The sequence below is a fragment of the Peromyscus californicus genome, unplaced genomic scaffold (genome assembly GCF_007827085.1).
Source record: "Peromyscus californicus insignis strain IS unplaced genomic scaffold, ASM782708v3 Scaffold_10__1_contigs__length_136768540, whole genome shotgun sequence".
NCBI lineage: Eukaryota > Metazoa > Chordata > Mammalia > Rodentia > Cricetidae > Peromyscus > Peromyscus californicus.
In genome coordinates this window covers 24,761,109-24,781,559 of record NW_026294391.1, presented here as the reverse complement: position 1 = coordinate 24,781,559, position 20,451 = coordinate 24,761,109, and the positions used below count along the sequence as shown (strand labels likewise).

General features: G+C 38.8%; 1 pseudogene; it reads right to left on the bottom strand.

The window, feature by feature from the left end:
- The window catches only part of LOC128114011 (40S ribosomal protein S3a-like), a 31,956-nt pseudogene extending 11,917 nt beyond the window's left edge, over nt 1-20,039 (bottom strand).
- Nucleotides 20,040-20,451: the final 412 nt, after the last annotated feature.

Genomic DNA, 20,451 nt, shown 5'->3' with positions numbered 1-20,451 from the left:
TGCTTCTTCTATGTTGGGATATTCAGGCCTTGCTGATGTAGAACCACTAGGTTCTGGTGGTGCCATATTGCTCTTTATGTTGTTGAATGTATTCTTGCACTGGCATCTACCCATCTCTTCCTTCTAATTGGAGCTAATGGAGTCTGTGTCTCATGGAGCAGCTGCAATCTTGGAGGATGGGTGGGTTTACAGGATCTTGTGCCTTTAATCCCAGCACTAGGGAGATAGAAACAGGAAGTGATATCGCTGAGCAGAGAAAGGAACATACGGTGGGAGAAGACAGGAGCTCAGTCCTTTTCAGGCTGAGGAATTAGTAGAAGTAAGATCTCTAGTGATTGGCTGATTTGTTTCTCTGATTTTTCAGCACTTTCCCCAGTATCTGACTCTGGATTTTTATTATTAAGACCAATTAGAATCCATGCTACAGAAGTGTATCAAGATTTTTCTCAATTAGTGATTGATGGGAGAGAGCCCATCCCATGGTGGGTGGTGCCATCCCTGGGCTGGTGGTCCTGGATTCTATAAGAAAGTAGGCTGAGCAACCCATGGGAATCAAGCCTGTAATGAGCTCCTCCCTTCCATGGACTCTGCATCCACTCCTGTTTCCAGGTTCCTGCCCTGTTTTAGTTCCTGTCCTGACTTATTTCAGTGATGAACAGCTATGCTGAAATGTAAACTATTAGGTAAACCCTTTCCTCTACAACTTGCTTTAAGGTCATGTTGTCTCTTCATAGCAATAGAAACCCTAACTAAGAAAATTCTCTAGTGTATTTTAGATCCATGAGTACATGGGTAGCACAAATTGGATGCAGTGGGTTATACAAAGAAAAAGATACTAAGTTGGAATAGAGGTGGAGTTGATGCATGGATCCAGGGGGGCTTAGAGGAAAAGACTGGGATATATGATCAAAACACATTACATGCATATACAAAACTCTTAAAAAGTAATAAAATGCTGCATTATAAATTGATATCTTCAAAAATCCCATCCGAAAGTAAATGAAAAATTTTAGATTTTGAAACTAAGGAAGCACCTGCTGAGTGGTCTATAGTCCCAAATTAGTAGAAATGCAGGCAATCTTTCAAAATATGAAAACTGATCAGAAAAAAAAGAAAGAAGAAAGAAGTTAGGGGTGAGTTAAAAATTGGGATATTTCCAATATTTGAAATAACAATAGGCCACTTATTAATTCATCACATTGCATATAAAAATAGGAACATTATGGGCTCTGAAATCCATAATATTTGTGGGTAGCTAATAATATATTTTTCTGAAGTTATACATACTGTGTCATTCCCTAAAAGAGATTTATTGGTTTCTACCAACGTCATTGATGGATGGTGTATAGATAAATAAATGATGACTAGATAGATAAATATACAATTAAAATATTAGCCCATTTAACAATTACTTATGGAGCATCAATTATGCCCCAGGAATTGTGCTGAGTATACACAACTGGGCATACTATAAATGCAGCAGTATATGAAGTTGTACTGGGTAAACTAGAAATGCAGCAGTTTGTGAATAGCTGAATAACCTCTACTTTCTTCAGTCCTACAGCATATGATTGGACAAAAAATGCCCTTCAAATGGAATATGAGTGCAAAAATTAACCAGGTGAATAGGGACAGAGATGCGAGGAGAAAACAATAAGTATGGGGCCACAGAGGCACTGGGGCATTCAAGAAAGTTCCAAAGAGCTAAGCAATGTAGGCAAATAGAATGGACAGGTCATCATCAGATCATGAAAGGCTTTATGTACTGAATTAAGGTATCTAGTTTTGTTATACGGTGTTTAAAATACAACATGGAATTTTTGTAGGAAATAGAAAGGGAAATGATTTAATAATATTTTAATTTCAAAAATAAAAAAAATGTATATTCCACTGAAGAGAATCAAAACCTCAGGGTAGGTTAGGAGGCCATCCCAGTGGATCTGTTTTTACACACACACACACACACACACACACACACACAAAGACAAAGAATACATGGCCTGAATCTGGATTGCTGTGTGTATGAGAGGAAGATAAGTAGGAGATACATGTATGTAAGTAGAAATATACACAGGTCTTAGACATAAATTGAACCAAAAGTGTGTTAGGTTCAGTTTGGTGCATTGTACTTCATTTAAACAACTATGGGACACTAAAGAAGATGTATCAGAATTTGATGACTTGGTCTGAGATTCAAATTTGAGATCGTTGTAGAGAAATATGGAAGTGATCAGATGACCATTGGTAATAGTCTTATTGCTATTCTCATATAAGTCATGAAAGAGGCATTAACACTTTTTTAAACTATCCAAAGAAAACATTGCTTTCTTAAATAAGCTAAAGTGTTGTTATCTGTTTTTTTTAATTATCTACAATAGTTACCCCTTAAGCAACATCTTGGGCTGGGCACAAGGACCATGACCTGAGGGCATTTTGTTCCTTGAGGCATTGACTCTTTCAAAGCTACTAAAGGAATTTATCTAAATCTAAAGAACTCGGGATTCAATGGTTTAGGTGGAATTCTGCTTGCTCAGAGAGACAGAATAGCTAGTAGCTATACCTTTGGTCGTGTCTTCTAAAAAACCTAGAGTCCTTCTCTCAGCCCCCCACCCCTGAAAAATCCCTTGCTTCACATGATTCCCTTTTACCACTTCCTGTCTGCTACTTGCTGACTCAGCATCCTGCTCATAGGTTAACTTTATTTAATCAAATACATCTTTGAATTGTTAACAAAAACAATAGAAGCCGGGCGGTGGTGGCGCACGCCTTTAATCCCAGCACTCGGGAGGCAGAGCCAGGTGGATCTCTGTGAGTTCGAGGCCAGCCTGGTCTCCAAAGCGAGTTCCAGGAAAGGCGCAAAGCTACACAGAGAAACCCTGTCTTGAAAAACCAAAAAAAAAAAAAAAAACAATAGAAAAAAATACAACACACTTTAGAATAATATTCCCCACCACTAAAGTCCTCTTTATGTCTTCATCACTTGAATTTGACCCTAACTCTCTTCTAATTGTGACAATTATAAACAAATAATCCAAATTGATAGACAGTAGAAATATTCTCCCAAATGCATATTTATCATTTGACATTTGTATCATTTGGAATTTAATGCCTTCCACATATTCAAATGGGCCCAACTTAGTACTGCATGTTTAATTTATTACAACCTGTTTGAGAGAAACCTTTAAAAAGTTGATCCAAGGATATTTCAAAAAAATATTCTTAAGTTCCTACAACACAACATTCCCAGCTACTTTTGAGTTTGTTTTCTTTCTGCATAAGAGACCACAATATGTGTATGAAAGACAGTGAGTATACTATATAGTATTATCCATGACAACTCAAATGAAAGCAAGATAACATAAAAGACTCAAACCAGGGCCCTAGGGAGATGAATCAGTGGGTAAGAACACTTACTGTACATGAATATGTGAATTATATATAAATTAAAATCCTCAGAATTCATATCTGAATTCAAATTACAAGTGTCCCCATAAAAATCTGGGCATGGCTGTGTATGCCTGTAACCCTAGATATAGGATCAGAGACAAGCCGACCCTGGGAACTCACTGGCCATCCAGCCTAGTAGAAACAGCCAGTCTCCAGCTCAGTGAAAGATCTGACCTTAAAGAAATCAGACAGAAAATGATGAAGACTATACCAGCATGCGCGCGCGCGCGCAGCGCGCGCACACACACACACACACACACACACACACACACACACACACACACACCCCACACACTTCAAGCCACTGATATAAGACAGGGAAAAAAAACTTTTCCTCCAAAGTTCATGTATTCAGATTCAATTACCTTGCCGTAATATGAAACCTTAGAATTTCACTTTATTTATTCCTCGTGGCAACTCTTGGTATAATGTCTTAGTTCCCTTTCCTGTTGCTGTGATAAAATACCCAGACAAAAGCAACTTAAGTGAGAAAGGGTTTATTTTGGCTCACAGTTACAGGGTATTGTCCATTATCACAGGGAAATCCCAGCAAAGGAACTTGAGATAGCTGATCATATTTCATCCACAATCATGAAGCTGAGAATAGTGCTTGCTAGTGCTCAGCTCATTTCTTTTTTATATAGTCCAGTACATAAGCCAAGGAATGCTGCTGCCCTCCTAATCAAGATAGTCCCTCTAAGGCTTTTGGAGAGGCTATCCTAGTCTAAATCTCTCACAGGTGTGCCTGAAGGCCTACTTCTTAGTGATTATAGATCCTGTCAAGTTGATAATCAATACTAACCATCATATACTGAGCCATATTTTATCATAAGAAACAATGTTTTTAATTTACATTATTGCTCCATATATAGACACATCTTTGGTTTTCCTTCCTTTATTTTTGTCCAAGTATCATCATATAATTTGACACTGAAGTACATTAACTATCAGGTGTGTCAGACCCAGGGTCTGTGGTCTTCTTGGTCACAGATCATCTGTGAATTCAGCCCAATGCAATATCATAAAGTTACTAAAAAAAATCATATGATTTTAAAAATTCTTCTTGTAGTTAAATTGCATGGTTCAGAAGCATGAACTTCATAGATAACAACTTGGTATCACATTTTCAAAAGATTGAGCATGCTTAGCTCATTAACAGTCAACAAACTATATAACCCAACACCCAAATGAAGCCCATTTTTTGGCTTTTAAATATGATTTTATTGAAACATGGCCATGTTCATTTGTACACTATAATGCCGGAGTTGAATATTTCTGATAGACCACATGGCTCACAAAAGCTAAAATGTTTATTTTCTGATTCTTTTACAGAAAAAACAAAAAACAAAAACAAAAAACAAAAAAAACCCACCATCCTTGGTCTGAATGATCTCTTTTTGTCTCTACCTGTTACCATTTACTTAAAGACAAAAAAGACACCAAGGCTGGAAACATGGCTCAGTAGGTAAGAACACTGGTTGCTTGAACATGAGGACATGAATAATAATCCCTAGCACCCACAAAAAAAAGTTAGGTGTAGAACTGAACTGTATTGCAAAATAAAAAAAATTAAAAAATAAATAAATACCAAGGCAAAAGTGATTAAATATTAAAAAAAAGTTAGGTGTGGCCATGTGCTGTGGGCCACAGAAATATGAAGCAGGAATTCAGATAACTACAGCAAAGGCTAATACCTAGAAGAAGCAGGAAAAAGCCAAGTCTCAAGGAGTCTTGGTGATACTAGCATAATATATATATATATTAGCTGGTTCTTGCAATGATTTTATTGTGTGCTATGGCAGCTTCCCAATTGGTTCTTTTCGTAAGAACTTCTAAACAGTGTGGACTGATCATTCCTTGGGCATATACAACTAAGGTATTTGGATACAGTCATGCAGGCAAGGCTTCCTGCTTCCAGGCTTTCTGCTGCTTCGTTTTAGCATTAGAATTCAGTTGTCTGCCTTCTGCAATTATCTTCTTTAGCAAGCACACAAAGCCAGGGCCAGCTCTGGAAAAAGGATCCAAGAACAGATGGCAGACAGAATAAGCTCTCCAGATCCATACAGAGACACTACCTAGGTCAGGTGGACATTAGGTGCACAGCTTTGCTTCTTGTGCAAATTAAGCTCAGACCCCCCTTTTCTCTCACAGCCCAAGTGGCACCCTTGAGCAACTTACTAAGAACAAAGGGGTTTTTACATACCAGGTGCATCAAGCAATGAGGCAGGTTTCCTAGCTCGAAGCAGACTTATGCTGCCAGACTAGAAAGCGACAGGGCCAGCGTGTAGCTGATGTTAGGTGTATGGACTTGGGTGACAGGGGAAGGAGAGGAAGGAATAAGGATGGAGAGAGGAATGAAGATGAGAACAGGATGGAAAGAACTTAGAACTATGAGAGGCCAGGAGGAGAAGGGACAGAGAGGAGCTAAGTATGAGAACAGAATTGAAGCTGTATAGATAGAATTTCATCTCAGAAGAATAAGGTGAGTGGACTAAGTGTAAGTAGATTCATTTGATATCCTTCAGATTAGTAACCCCTGCTGTGCATAGCATCTTCCCTAGGACTCTGGGAGAAATCCACTCAGGGCAGGCACCTGAGGTGATTTTGATAGCCATGGGCCTGAAAACCTAGCACTTGGGAGAGGAAGGGACTAGGATGGGAGGACTATTAGGCTTGTGGCCAACAGCTTAGCTCCAGTTTCAATGAGAGACCCTGTCTCAAGGCACAGAGCAATGGAGGACTATTTCAAACTTCCTCTTCTGCCCTACTCATACTCATTTACACACACACACACACACACACACACACACACACACACACACACACACAAACACACACACACACACCATATATTCAATAAAACATAAATAATGAATAAATAATAGTAAACCCCAAAATTTTCCCAAAGAAATGCCAAAGAACACAGAGATACAAACTATCTAGCAGTTGATCTAGATTCCTATAAGCGTGCCAGCAATATCAAGGAATGAGACAATACAGATAATTATAAAGCTTTAAAGTTTTCCCCCAAAGCTCTTTAGATTTTCCTGTTATGAGCCATAGTGCCATGATCAATTTTTCATAGGCAATTCGATGTTGAATTAACACCTTTTAAAGGGCTTGTATTTGTATAATTATAGTAGGTTGGATTTCTCACTAGTCTTAGTTTCTCAGTTGGAACCCCCTGAATCTATGCCCTTTACTATGTCTCTTTGCAGTTTCAATTACCAAAGACATGAGTATATATACTCCTTTCTTTTATTTGCTTTGGCTAGTAGAATGTGATGATGGTAATGGTGTGGCCATTTGTGGTACTCAAGAGACCCTTTGTGTGTCTGTTCTCCCCTTTGTACCTCTTATTTTCCTGGTTAGCTTTAACTGTCAACTTGATACACCCTAGAATCAACTGAGTGTAAAGCCTCAAGGAACTGAGGAACTGCCTAGATCAGACTGGCCTGTGGCCATGACAATGGGGGATTGTGTTGAGATTAACTGATGTATGAGGACCCAACCAGCTGTGAGTAGTACCCTCCCTAAGCAGGTGTTCCTGAACTACATAATAAAGTTACTTAAGTATAAGCCATGTTGCAAGCCATCTAGTAATCAGATTTCTTTGCGATCCCTGCTACTTTGGTTGTGAAGTGAGTTGAAAGTTATGCTGTACTGAATAGCAAGAAAGCCTGCCTTCAAGTTTCTGACTTGAGTTACTGCTTCGACTTCCCTCAATAACAGACCTGGGAGTATATGCCAAATATATCCTTTCCTCCCCAAAGTTGTTTTTGGTCAGGTTGTTTTATAACATCAACATAAAATAAACTAGAATATCACTCTTACCATAAAAATATCTCAGGAGGATGAAAGACACATAGAGCAATTTTGAGTTGTCCAATTTTCACAGCCAAGAGCAACCAATAATGAGAAATATGCACTCATGTGAGTGAACCCAGTTTAGAACAGCAGGGCCACCTCAATCAATTACTCCACATTTACAAGCAATGGACATTTTTAAAATGTCACTGACAGGTTTTGGGCATAAAACAGTACAACAGCAGAAAAACTGATATAAAAACATAAATGATTTATCTCAGTGTTGCACCAATCTATCTTTATAAAAATTATGAATGTTTGAAAATACAACAAAAATTGATACTGAGAAAATTTGGGATGCATAAAAGTTAACCTCAAAAATTCGAGTAGAGTAATTTTTATCAATTGTCTGAATTCTACCAGGACAACTCAAGAAACACTACTACATTTGGATTATGACGCATTTCATTTCCAATTCAGTAATCACATTACATTTGCATATCTCCAAACCCTTTGCAACTAATTCATCAACGTTTTTGGACTCTATCCCAGAAGTTTTATTCTCTGCATAACATAAATATAAAACTTTGCAAGTTGTGACTATAGAATATTTTGTTGCAATTACCAAACGTTTTGTACATTCTTCAGCCCTTCTAACTATATATATATGTAATATATATATATATTAATATAGTACAGATAGGTAATAATCAGAACTTTCGTCTGCATATCTCATGAATAGGGCAGAGATATAGACTTGCACAATAGAAACAAATGTATTACATGCTGGGGTTCTCTCTAGAGTCCTGAAGGGGCTAGAAACAAGTAATTCATTAACAAATCAATAGTCCTCATGGTCCAGATCTTCTGCTCCCCAACAATTTAATTGATTTGGAGGCTACTTGCTTGATCTTGGGTGAGAGATTCTTACCTAACACACTTGATTGGCATCTGAGAGTTCTGCGATTTTAGTCACAGGCATCCTGTGCTATTATTGCTGTTCTTATGGAGACAGGAGTCTCTGGCTTCAGTTTGTCCTTCTAAAAGGACTTGATCCTTCCTCTTGTGGAATCTAATGTTCTAGAACTTTTCTTATTTGAGCCGATCTTTCTTGCTGCTTATTCATCCTTTCTTCCTTGGGAACATTTTTAATTTGCATGCAGAAACTAGAGAATTTATCGCTCCTGAGTATTATAATATAAAATCTTTTATAGTTAAACTCCTCTTTCAGAGTTTCCTCATTGTGAATCATTTTTCATTAAAAGGGTGAGTGGGAGGGGGAAATTGTTGCCCATCCTACCCTTACCTAGATCCTATCATTTCAAGTTTGAATTTAAATGGTTCCAGAAAGGAAAAAAAAAGCAGTAGTTATTTTCCCCCAAGATTTTGGAACATCTGGGCTTTTTATACCAACATTTCCTTCTTTATCTTTATTTGGCTGTATACTACAAAGGTCATTTTAATCTACATATAATTTGGTCTGCAAATATCAGGTATTTGACACTTCAGTTTCACTGTCTTGATATAACTTCAAACCATTATGCCTAGCAATCATGGATTATCCTGGACATAATAATGAATATAGCCTGCACTTCCTTGATATTCTTTTTTTTTTTTTGGTTTTTCGAGATATTCTTAATCATGTTTTTCATGGAATTCATGTAGGGCCCTTCTGAATGTTTCCTCTAATTGTTCTTTCTTAAATTTTACCACTAGGAGCTTCCTATCTCAATTAAATTGTTTTGAATTTCCACTTTGAGTGGAAATTATTTCTCAGTCTCAAATTTCTGTATGACATTGGCACATTTTGTAAGTGTCCAAATCATAGTGCTCCACATGCACAAGCACATCTTGAGGACATTAATAAACAACACATTCTCTACACATGAGCACCACTGAAGGTAGATATGAGACTCATCAGTTTGTTTTTATTCTTTTTCAAATATGGTTCCCCAAGTTAGTGAGAATATGCATGCCTCATCTCATTTCTTTCCTTCTCACATGTGGAACATAATTTGACCTAGCAATTGCCTCTTGGAAGACTACAAAATGCTTGTTTGAGAAGATACTTCCTTCTTCCTCAGTCTGCTTTTCTCTCTTTCTTTCCTTTTCCGTCCTTCCTTCCTTTCTTTCTTTCTTTCTTTCTTTCATTTCTTTCTCTTTCTTTCTTTCTTTCTTTCTTTCTTCTTCTTTCTTCTTCCTTTCTTCCTTTCTTTCTTTCTTTTCTTTTTTCTTTCTTTCTTTCTTTCTTTCTGTGGAAACTGAAAGTTGAAGCTAGACCCCTGCACATGTCAGGCAAACACTTCTACTAATAAACTCTAGCCCCAGCCCTCTCAGGGCTGCTGTGTCCTGATGGTTCTATCCTTACTAGGCAGATATGTGAAGGCACGTGGCTCACTGCTTCAAGTTCTGATGAAAAATTCGAAGCCTGACTAGAAACAATGGAGGAAAAATCAAGCAGCTATAATTTAACCACATTCAAAATTGTAAGGCATTTTCTGTTTATAGAGACAAGAAACTCAGAGTTAATGAATGGGTAAACATCACCAGGGATAATTCTTCCTTTGTTACTTACTACACAGGTATTTTTTCTGAGGGCCAAGGAAGATCTCCCTGGAATTTTGGCATCAACATAGCTTGTTACACTATCTTTCCCCCATAGTGTTGGTCATTAGGACTGATGTCTTTGTATCAATGTTACTTTTGACATTACTTAGTATTAATATCATAATGGGGCAATAATCTGAGTGATGGAAAGATAGTAATAAATTTAGTTAAATGATATCAAGCTTATTTTGTAGGGAAGATTATAAAGATGAAATGAGAAATGGGAGAAACTCACACATGCAGAAAGAAGCTCCCAGTGGGGGAGGGTGGGCTGGAATATAACCGAGTGGTAGAATGTGTGCTTAGCATGCATAAGGCCCATGGTTCAATCCCCAATACCACATAAAAAAAAAGAAGCTCCCAGTATTCACGTAAGTTACTCCAAGAAAATGAAGTTTCAAGTGAAACTACAAACAGCAATAATTCTGCAAGACTTTAGAAGCTCACAACATGATGTTCTCAGGTATATTTTCCAGTTCCTACAACTGCCAGTTCATATCCATATGCACAGCTGATTGCAAAATACCACACCAAAGAGCACATAACTTGTACCAAAGGATTCCTGTTTATTTCCCGATGTATGCTGCTAGACCACCCCTTAGAGGAAAAAGTATAGTTTTAAAAGAATGTACACACTCATTTGTGTATATATTTAGAATGAAAATAAAATAAGACCTAGGGCAAATATGGGAAGTACCTGAATGTAGAGATGAATATAGAAATAAAAGACTATAGAAGAGACTGAGAGGAGCCCAGCGGAACAAAAGAAAAGCAAAGGCATATGGGCAGGTAGTGGGAGCTATCACAGAATTCAAGAAAGAAGTGACATACTCCCAACTTACACTGCTGTTTAGTTTTTGTTTGCTATCTCTCAGCCTCCTGAGTGCTTGATAAGGTGGATAGTAAAAATAATTCTAAGTAGGGCTTGATCAGAAATATGGTGGAGATACCTTGCGGGCTGCAAGAATATATTATAGAGATTCAGCTGTGTATTAAAGCTATACTTTGACCGGCCAAGGGTCTGTCAAATGGGAAGCCATTTATCATAGAATATTTGGTGTTATATAGCCTTAATATTTCAGCTGTCTTCTGCTATGAAATTCTTGCGTGCCCAAATACTTCCAGACCATTTTGGCAAACAGCTAAGCTTCTCAGACACTATTCCACTAGGTACCAACACCCCCTACAGAGCCTAGGAAACAAGCAGAGGCATAGCTTTGTTTCTTGTGCAAATGAAGCTCAGTCCATCCCCCTTCCTTCCTGGCCTAGGGGCCTGGCAGAGAGATTGACCAAGGACAAAAAGGCTTTTTGCTTAACCAGGTGCAGTAAGGACTGCAGTGAAATTCCAGAGGCAGACACAGAACCACTTGGCCAGAGAGAGGAGAGGAAGACAGAGATTCTGTAGAGGGTAAAGCAGATCTCTTGTAGAGGTTTATCAGGGCCAGGGGTAAGGAGCCAGGAGGGATAGATGGAGGATGAAGAAAACAGAGGATGAAGATCAGGTCAAAAGCATAGGAGCTAACTAAAAGTATGAGGGACAGGAAAACTGGGCACAGAGAGGAGCTGAATGTGAGGACAGAGCTAAAGCTGTATAGATAGAATTTTGTCATAGAGGAATAAAGTTAACGGACAAGAGAGTGTAGTGTATGTAGATTCCTTTCCCTCAGATACCACATGCTGTAGGTAACATTTTTCCCAGGACTCTGGGAGGAATTTTCTCAAGGCAGGAACTTGGGAAAGCTCCATTATCTTTAGAGAAAGCCAGTGACAAAGGAGGGAACTGAGACCTCAAGCAAGTGTGAAAATAAAGCTTGAAAGAGTAAGGACAAAATAGGGGATGGACTTAAAGGGAAAATTTAAGACAAGAAAATCAAGAAAGGAGTGGTCAACTAAGTAAATTATCACCCACACCCAACAGTCAAGTAAAAGAAAGGGGCTGAAATAAGTTCAGTAGATCAGTTAGTGGTGTAGCTGGAGAGCTTTTCTCTCTGGGTCCCGCCAAGTACTACAGCCCACTTATAAAATAAACACACAGACGCTTACATTATTTAAACTGCTTGGCCATTAGCTCAAGCCTATCATTGTCTAGCTCTTACTCTTATATTTAGGCCCATTTCTATTAATCTATACTTTACCACATGGCTCGTGGCTTACTGGTACCTTACATCTTGCTTGTTCTGGTGGTGGCTCCAGAGGCAGTCTCCTGCTCTGCCTTCCTGTTCCCTCAATTCTCCTCTCTGTTAGTCCTGCCTATACCTCCTGTCTGGCTACCGGCCAATCAGTGTTTATTTATACAGAGTGATATCCACAGCAAGTGGCATGGAACCTATCTCCAAAAAACACAGCTCAAGGGATGAGACTTACCGGAATACTGAGAGAAATGCAAGGAAATGAAATGTGGACTACATTTACTTTTTAGCACCCAGAATGAGAGATTAGAGATAGGATCTTGACTAGATAATTGCCTAAAATCAAAAACAGATACTACATATGTTTTGTAAGATTGTTTTGTTTATAGATTGTTGTTAGGGATTATGCTGGTTTAGTACATTAGTAGTTGTACATTCTCCACAAATAACCATGAATTCACTGGGCCCTGAGTAGTTAGCTAGGTTTCTAGTACCAGGTATGGTATCCCTCTTATTGAGGGGATCTTAAGTCCAATTAGAGAGCTATTGGTTACTGCTATACATGCTACTACTGCAACCTAAGGTCATCATGCCATGCTACTTATTGATGTGGTTCACAGGCATCATAGCTTGGTAGGACTACTGGTTTGGAAGTAGTGTAAAGATTCTGTCCGTATTACGTCATCAGCCTGCAATGGCATCCCAGCCTAAAAAGCGAATGTGCCCTCCCAGTGCTCTCCTCTGTGTTCTCTCTCTCCGTATTCTCTCTGTATCTCCCCTCCGCGTGGTCTCCCTGTCTCTGTCTCTGTCTCTCTCTTTCTCTCCTTCCTCCTAATAAAGCTCTAAAAGGGTAACCATGGCTCGTGATTCTTCCGCCACCGCAGCATCCAGAGCTCTCTTCCACCGCCGTGGCTGCTGTGATAGCCAAGGTCAGCCAAGAGTGCCACTGCTCTACCCCTTCAAGTAGTCCTCCCTCCTTTGGAAGCTTGCATGGTGCTTTCTGATATCATGACAGCTAATCCTCAGGGAGTGGGAATTTAAGTCAGTTTCAGCTCAGTGTCTCTGAGCCCTGTTTCTGGAGCACATGGTGTCTTAAGCAGTAGAGACTATACCTTCTACCTCTGGGGAGTAACCAAGGGTGACAAGAATAGGCCTGTACATTTTAGAAATCTCTTAGGTAGCTCCTAGCCAACAGTGCAGAATGAGAGTTATCATGTATGGTATTGGGGTTTTTGTCAGATGTTTTTGACTCTTAGAGGGATACCATTAGCCCCGATGAGAAAAGTTCATTAAAACTAATATATGTGTATTTGTTTCCTTGTGGCTTTTCAGTCGTCCATATTGTTATTTTACCTACTACCTACATACCTACATTTAGTATTTACTACCTTTGCCGTCCCTAAGGATCCCCCATTTTTCCATTTCCCCTCAGATCACTTTTATCCTGCTCTTCCCCTTTATATTCTTCCCACAATCTCCTGCATTTACCTCACTCCCCCTCTCTAAGAAAGCCCTCCATCCCTCATTTCTCTGACTAGATTACTTGAACCCTGTACTCCCCTCTCTATTGCTTCCCAACCCCCATTCCCTGGCCATGGTCTTGTTTTCCTTTCCTGATTTCTGTAGTTAGTACAGGCTATGGATTCAACGTTGAAGATTTGAAAATAGGAGCCTCCGATAAGACAGCATGAAATGTTTGTCTTTCTGAGTCTGGGTCAAATATGATCTTTTCTAATGCCATCCATTTACCTACAAAGTCATGATTTCATTATTCATTACAACTAAATGGTATTCTATAGAGTATATGTACCCCATTTTCATTATCCATTTAGATTCTTTCAATGTGAAACAACAATGAACATGACTAAACAAATACTTGTAGAGCATAATGTCAAGTCCTTTGGGTATATGCCAAGAAGTGGTATACGCTGGGTCATAAGGTAGATTTACTTTTGGCTTCTTCAGAATCTTCACACTGATTTCCATAATGGATGAACCAGTTTGCAGTCCTACCAACAGTGAATAAAAATTCCTTTCTCTCTGCATTCCATCTAACATTTGTTGTTGGTTGTTCCATTGGTCTTTGCCACTCTAACTGGGTTTAGATGAAATCTCAAACTTATTTTGATTTGTGTTTTCCTATTGCTAGTGATGATAAACGTTTTGGAGATATTTCTTAGCCATTCTTTTCCTTCTTTTGAAAATTCTCTGTTCATGTTCCAGACCCATTTTTAATGGGTCATTTGGGGTTTTTCTTTGTTTGGTTGGTTTTGGTTTAGTTTTTGTTTAGTTTTGTTTTAGACTCTGTTTCTTTGGGTTCTTTGTTTATTTTGGATATTAAATGTCTGTCAGACATATAGCTGGCTTCCATTCTGTGGGCTTCCTTGTCACCTGGTTGATTGATTCTCTTGCTATGCAGAAGGTTTTAGTTTTATGAAGTCCCAGTTGTCAGTTGTTGACCTTAATTCCTAAGAAAATGGAGTTCTATTCTGGACATCCTTTCCTACACTTACATCATGTACTGCCTATGTTTCTTCTAGCAGTTCAAGTGTTTCAGGTTTAAGTTTAGGTCTTAGATCCTCTTTGGAGTTAGCATTGTTCAAAGTGATAGATATGGACCTAATTTCTGTCCTCTGCATATGGACACCCACTTTTACCAGAATCATTAGGTGAAGATACTTTCTTTTCTCTAGAATATGTTTTTTGCATCTTTGTCAAATATTAATTGGTAAAAACAGATACTTCAAGAAAGGAAAGGACTTCAAATGTCTAAATTATAAGAGAGAAGAGATAATGAAAATTAATAAAATGAAGACACAAAAGAGAATAAATATGACAATTAGCTCAAGATATTTGAGTAGAAGTAAGAAGATTGTTTGTCAATTATTGAAGTGTTTCTTCTACTACAGTAGAATGGAGGGTAAATTTATAGGATGTATGGTTGAAAGTTAAAGATGTTTCATCTGAAAGCTCCAACTTTACCAGAGCTAAACTAAAGAATGAGTAAACATACACTGAAAGTGAGGAAACAACTAGTAAGATTTGATGATTTGAGAAGAATGGAGGTATAGTCATTTTACAAAAGAAATGAATAGCTACGGAGGGACCTAGATGAGGATTTACAGCTGACAGGCTGGGCCTATAATTGTTGGTGATCTAGAAACTATGACATGCCCCCAGCCTGCACTACTATTTGGTTTTTGTTTGCTAGCTCTCAGCCTCCTTGGTGCTGATGAAGTGGATAGTAAAAGGAATTCTAAGTAGGATTTGATCAGAAATATAGAAGAGAAAAACAGTAACTAAAGAGGGGATTAAAAACTCAAGCATGGAAATAAAGCTTGAAAGAGCAAGAGGAGATGTGGATGGTGTTAACAGGAGAATATAAGATTAGAAAACAAAGAAGTAATTTGATCACATGGGAATTAATACATTTTTTAAAATTTGAATCTGACTATAAGATTCCTGGAAGAATGTAACAAAAATTAAATAATATAAAAACAAACATGGTGCACATACTCACTTGCAGGCAAAATACTCATACACATAAATCAATAATAAAAAGAGGGCCAGGGCATAGAGTAAATACCTTTAGAAAATAAATAGATATTGCATTATAAGACTTACTTAAATTTTACCTTATCAAGGAAAAATGTACGTTGCAAAGTAAGGGAGTCTCCTACTCTTCATAGCAGCATTCTGGAATTTCCCAGGTATTCCTGATTAGTACCAGAAGAACTGAAATGGGAAACCAGAGAACCCATGACGATCAAGCACGAGTGAAAATTGCATTCCATGGCATATCTTTATTGTTACAGCTCCTTTGATAATAGAGTTAAGAGTGTACAGTTCAGCGAGGAAACTTGATTCTCAGGCCAGCATGTTCATGGTTATATAAACCAGAAAAACATCTGCAGTAAATGAACATCATTTACCCTGACTATTCTTGAGAAATTGAAGAATGCCTATGTTTCTACCCATGTCTGTTGATATTCCAAATTCCCTTATTGAGCAATATCAACATCTGATATTCCCATGCACATGTCACAAATTCATTGTAGCTTCACATAACCTTAATTCAAACTCCTACATCCTGTACAGATGTTGAAATGCACTGCCATTGGATATAATGTACACTGTATAGTACCTTCAGATACTGGGAAAGCTCGTGTTCAGGGAAGAAGTTTCCAGGTTAGTTCTGCTCCATTCCTCCAAGTCCTGTGCCTGAAGTGTGTGGTGTCATCAGCAAAACTGTTTTACCCTTCAAGTTCTAGAAGAAAATCAAGAGCAATGGCAATTACCAATATTGTTCTTGGTATCTAATATAATCTCCTGGCTTTCCCATGTCTGATACTGAGGATTTTGTTAGATACTCTATGGCTCTTGGGGAAAGCATTATCAACCCCAAGTGGTGTAACTTCATTTAAACTATTATATGTACATAGACATATACTTACATATATTATATATGCATTTATATAAGTAAACAAAATGTTTTCCTACAGGGATTTTATTTTTTAAATTAAAATAGAATCCTCCTTTTCCTTTCCCACATTCCAACTCTTCTCATGTACCTCTCCTTGCTCTCTCAAATTCATGGCCTCTATTCCCTTAATTGTTGAGATATATATCCTGATCAAACTGTAAAATGTTACTTGTACATATATGATTTCAGGGAAATATTCCTCCTTTCCTCAATTTAAGCCCTGTGCTCTTCTATAGAGCTCTTTTCTCTTGTACTAGCTCCAGGGAATCTATCATTCTCTGCCAGAACTTACACACATACATGTATACATGTACACACGTACACACACACACACACACACACACACACACACACACATACACACACAAACACACACACACTCGCACATATACACACACAAAGACCCACACACATGCACATGAATAAAAATAAAATAAATCTGGTACCATGAAAGGAGGTTCATTAGGGAGGGTTCATTTAGGACAGCTCCAGCTCTGGGACATCTAGGACCAGTTCCTGCAGTGCATATTGTCTTCAGCAACAGAGACTTCTTACCTTCCACCTGTGGAAGGACAAAGAAGGGCAATATTAATAGCCTGTAATGTTTTGAGAGTCTCTTGGATAACTCTGACTAACTCAGAAGAAGGCTTTTCTGCCTGGTCTTAGGATTTTATTAGAAGATCTTTTGGTTCTTACAGAGAGTGTTGTCAGCCCAGATGGAAACATTTCATTTAAATTATATATATATTTACGTGTATTATAGGTTATTTTTAGGTAGATAGTTACTAGTTTATTTCCTAATGACTTTTTTCCCAGACACCATTACTGTAATTTTACCATCCTCTCTACCTCCCTACTCCCTAATCATAGCTCCCCATTTTTCCCTTCAGATCATTTTACCCTGCTGTTTACCTTCTTTATTATTTTCTCAGCACCCCCAACCACCTTGGCAATGCTCACATTTTACTTACTTAGTTTCTGCAGTTACTCCAGGATATCTACTCATATCTGATGATTTGGAGCTAGGAGTCTCCCATGAGAAAGAACATGTGATGTTTGTCTTTCTAAGTCTGTATTATCTTGTTCAGTATCATCTTTTCTAATTTTATTCATTTACCTGAAAGTTCCTCAATTCATTTTTTAACAGCTGAATGTTATTCCATAGTGTATATGCACCACATTTTCATTATCCATTCATTGGCTTAAGAACATTTTGGGTGTTTCCATTTCCTAGCTGTTATGAATAGGGTAGTAATAAACATCTGTAAAGTAGGATGTAAAGTCCTTTGGGCACATGCCAAGGAGTTGTATATCTAGGTGATTTAATTTTAGCTTTTGAGAATTCTCTACACTGATTTCCATAGTGGCTGCACCATTTTGCAATCCCAACAGTGGATGAGGGTCCACTTTTCCTCATATCCTCATTGTCATGGTGAAATCTGTAAATTTATAATAATAAAAGGAATAAAAATAAAAATACTATCTATCTAAGGGAAGTAACCAACGGTTATAACCAGTTATGATGCATGTAACCTCAGCAATGACCAGCATAGCAAATCACCATAACGGTGCAGTAGTGGCATGAATGCTTTGGCAGGAACCAATAGTTCTCCAATCAGCCCTACAAGATCTTCTCAACAAGAGAAATCATGCCTAGTCCTGAAACTTAGCCAAATACCAAGGGCTAGTTGCTGTGGGATGGGCTGTATGTCAAATGTGTTGCTCTTATTGGTCAATAAATAAAACACTAATTGGCCAGTAGCCGGGCAGGAAGTATAGGCAGGACTAACAGAGAGGAGAATTGAGAGAACAGGAAGGCAGAGGGAGACACTGCCAGCCGCCACCATGACAAGCAGCATGTGAAGATGCTGGTAAGCCATGAGCCACGTGGAAAGGTATAGATTTATAGAAAGGGATTAATTTAAGATATAAGAACAGTTAGCAAGAAGCCTGCCACGGCCATACAGTTTGTAAGCAATATAAGTCTCTGTGTTTACTTGGATGGGTCTGAGAGGCTGTGGGACTGGTGGGTGACAGAGATTTGTCCTGACTGTGGGCCAGGCAGGAAAACTCTAGCTACAGGTAGTGAAGTCATAGACAGTAGAGGACAACCTATAACCACACTTCACTAAATCAACATAATCCCTAACCACATTCTAAATGTCTGCCCTTATACCCACAGATAAGTTTAGTCTTCACTCATAAGAAAAAAAAACAAAAACAAAAACAAACAAACAAAAAAACCTTTTTGCAACACACAAAGACCATTACAAGAAACCAGAACAATCAAAATGTAGAATTTTGGAGCCCAATCCTTATGGATACATCTACAAAGGCTGAAAAATACTGAGGAAGATCAAACAGAAAGATGGTAAGAGGCAGAGGATCAGGGAATTCCTGTGAGACTGTGTTTCCTAAGAATATCATAAGCTATACCAATAAAGTCTCACCAACATGACTGCCTAAACATGAGCTGAACAAAGACAACAATAGACATGCTCAAGTTGACAAGGGAAAGCTTAGGAAGCCTCAACCTTACACAAGAATTATAGGCAACTAAAGAAAGCTGAGCATTGTTAAAATAGTCTTCCCCAGGAAAAAGCTCACCGATTAGTTATCCAATATCAAATCGTCAGTCCTGAAAATATACATACAAGTAACATTATACAGATTGAACATGTAACAACAACTAAGGTAAAAAGAAGAGCATGTGAAAGAGAACAAAGGAGGGGGTGTATGGGGGTGTGGTCGGAAGGAGGAAAGCAAAGAGAAAAATGATATAATAATATTATAATCTCAAAAAGTAAAAGAAATATTTTTTAAAAAATAAAATGAATTGGGTCCGCAGCTAGGGCTGGGGCAGCCAGGAAGATGATATCTAAGCACCTGCCCTGGCAGACTGGGGCAGCAGGGGCCACTATGATGAACAAAAATGTGATGGAGAGATGAGGAAGATAGAGTATGTGGCAGAGAAATGGGAGAGAAAGAGAATGGGAATGGTTCATTCCCTGTGGGGAGAGGTGGAACTGGAAACTTCATTGGCAGTAAAGAACAGGCCAATATGAGGAGCTTATGTTTCCATCTGAGGCCATGTTGATGTCAGAGAGCCATGCTGCCACCAGGAGCCATACTGATCTGAGTGGCCTGTGCTGCCACCTGAGGCCATGGTGACATCTAGGCCCATGCTGCTGTGGAGGGTCATGTCTGTAGCAAGCTTTTTTTTTTTTGAACCATCAGCCCACAAATAATGACCTGGAGATTATTAATTATGAAAGCTTGGCTTTAGCTTAAACTTTTTCCCAACTAGTGCTTATAACTTCATCAACCCATATTTTTAAATCTACATTCTGCCACGTGGATCAGTTACCTCTTCTTAGAATGGCATATCCAACTTGCTCAACAAATATCCCACAACATGTACCTGGGTCCATAGCCCTACCACAGCCAGGGTCTGTATTTGTGTTAGCGGCATGTGTTGCCACTGACGGCCATTTGAATTGTCCATGGTCTAGGCTATCACCTGAATCAATGTTGATTTCTGGGCCTGACCTGCCACTGAAGGCCATGTCTGGGTTGATTCTACCACAGCCAGGGTCTGTGATGATGTCTGAGGCCCATGTTACCACCAAAGGCCATGCAGATATCTGTAGTCTGGGCTACCACCTGAAGCCATTTGAGGTCCGAGCACTATGCTTGGCTGGCCCCACCCCTCACCAACCACTGTATTCTGCACTCAGGAGATCTGGCCCAGAGTGAAATGGGTATGGGAGAGCTGGCCCCACCCTTTGCTGAAGGGGAGGGGAGACCCAGCCAGGACCTGAACTGACCAACTCAGCTACCACTCAGGCCCAGTTCCAGGGACTTGAGCTGGCCCACCCCAAACATGTACTCTTATCTGTGAGCTGCTGGAGAAGGTGAAGGGGTCAATCCTGTGGAACCATAGCCACAGTATCTCCATGATTCTGGGCAACAGCAGGA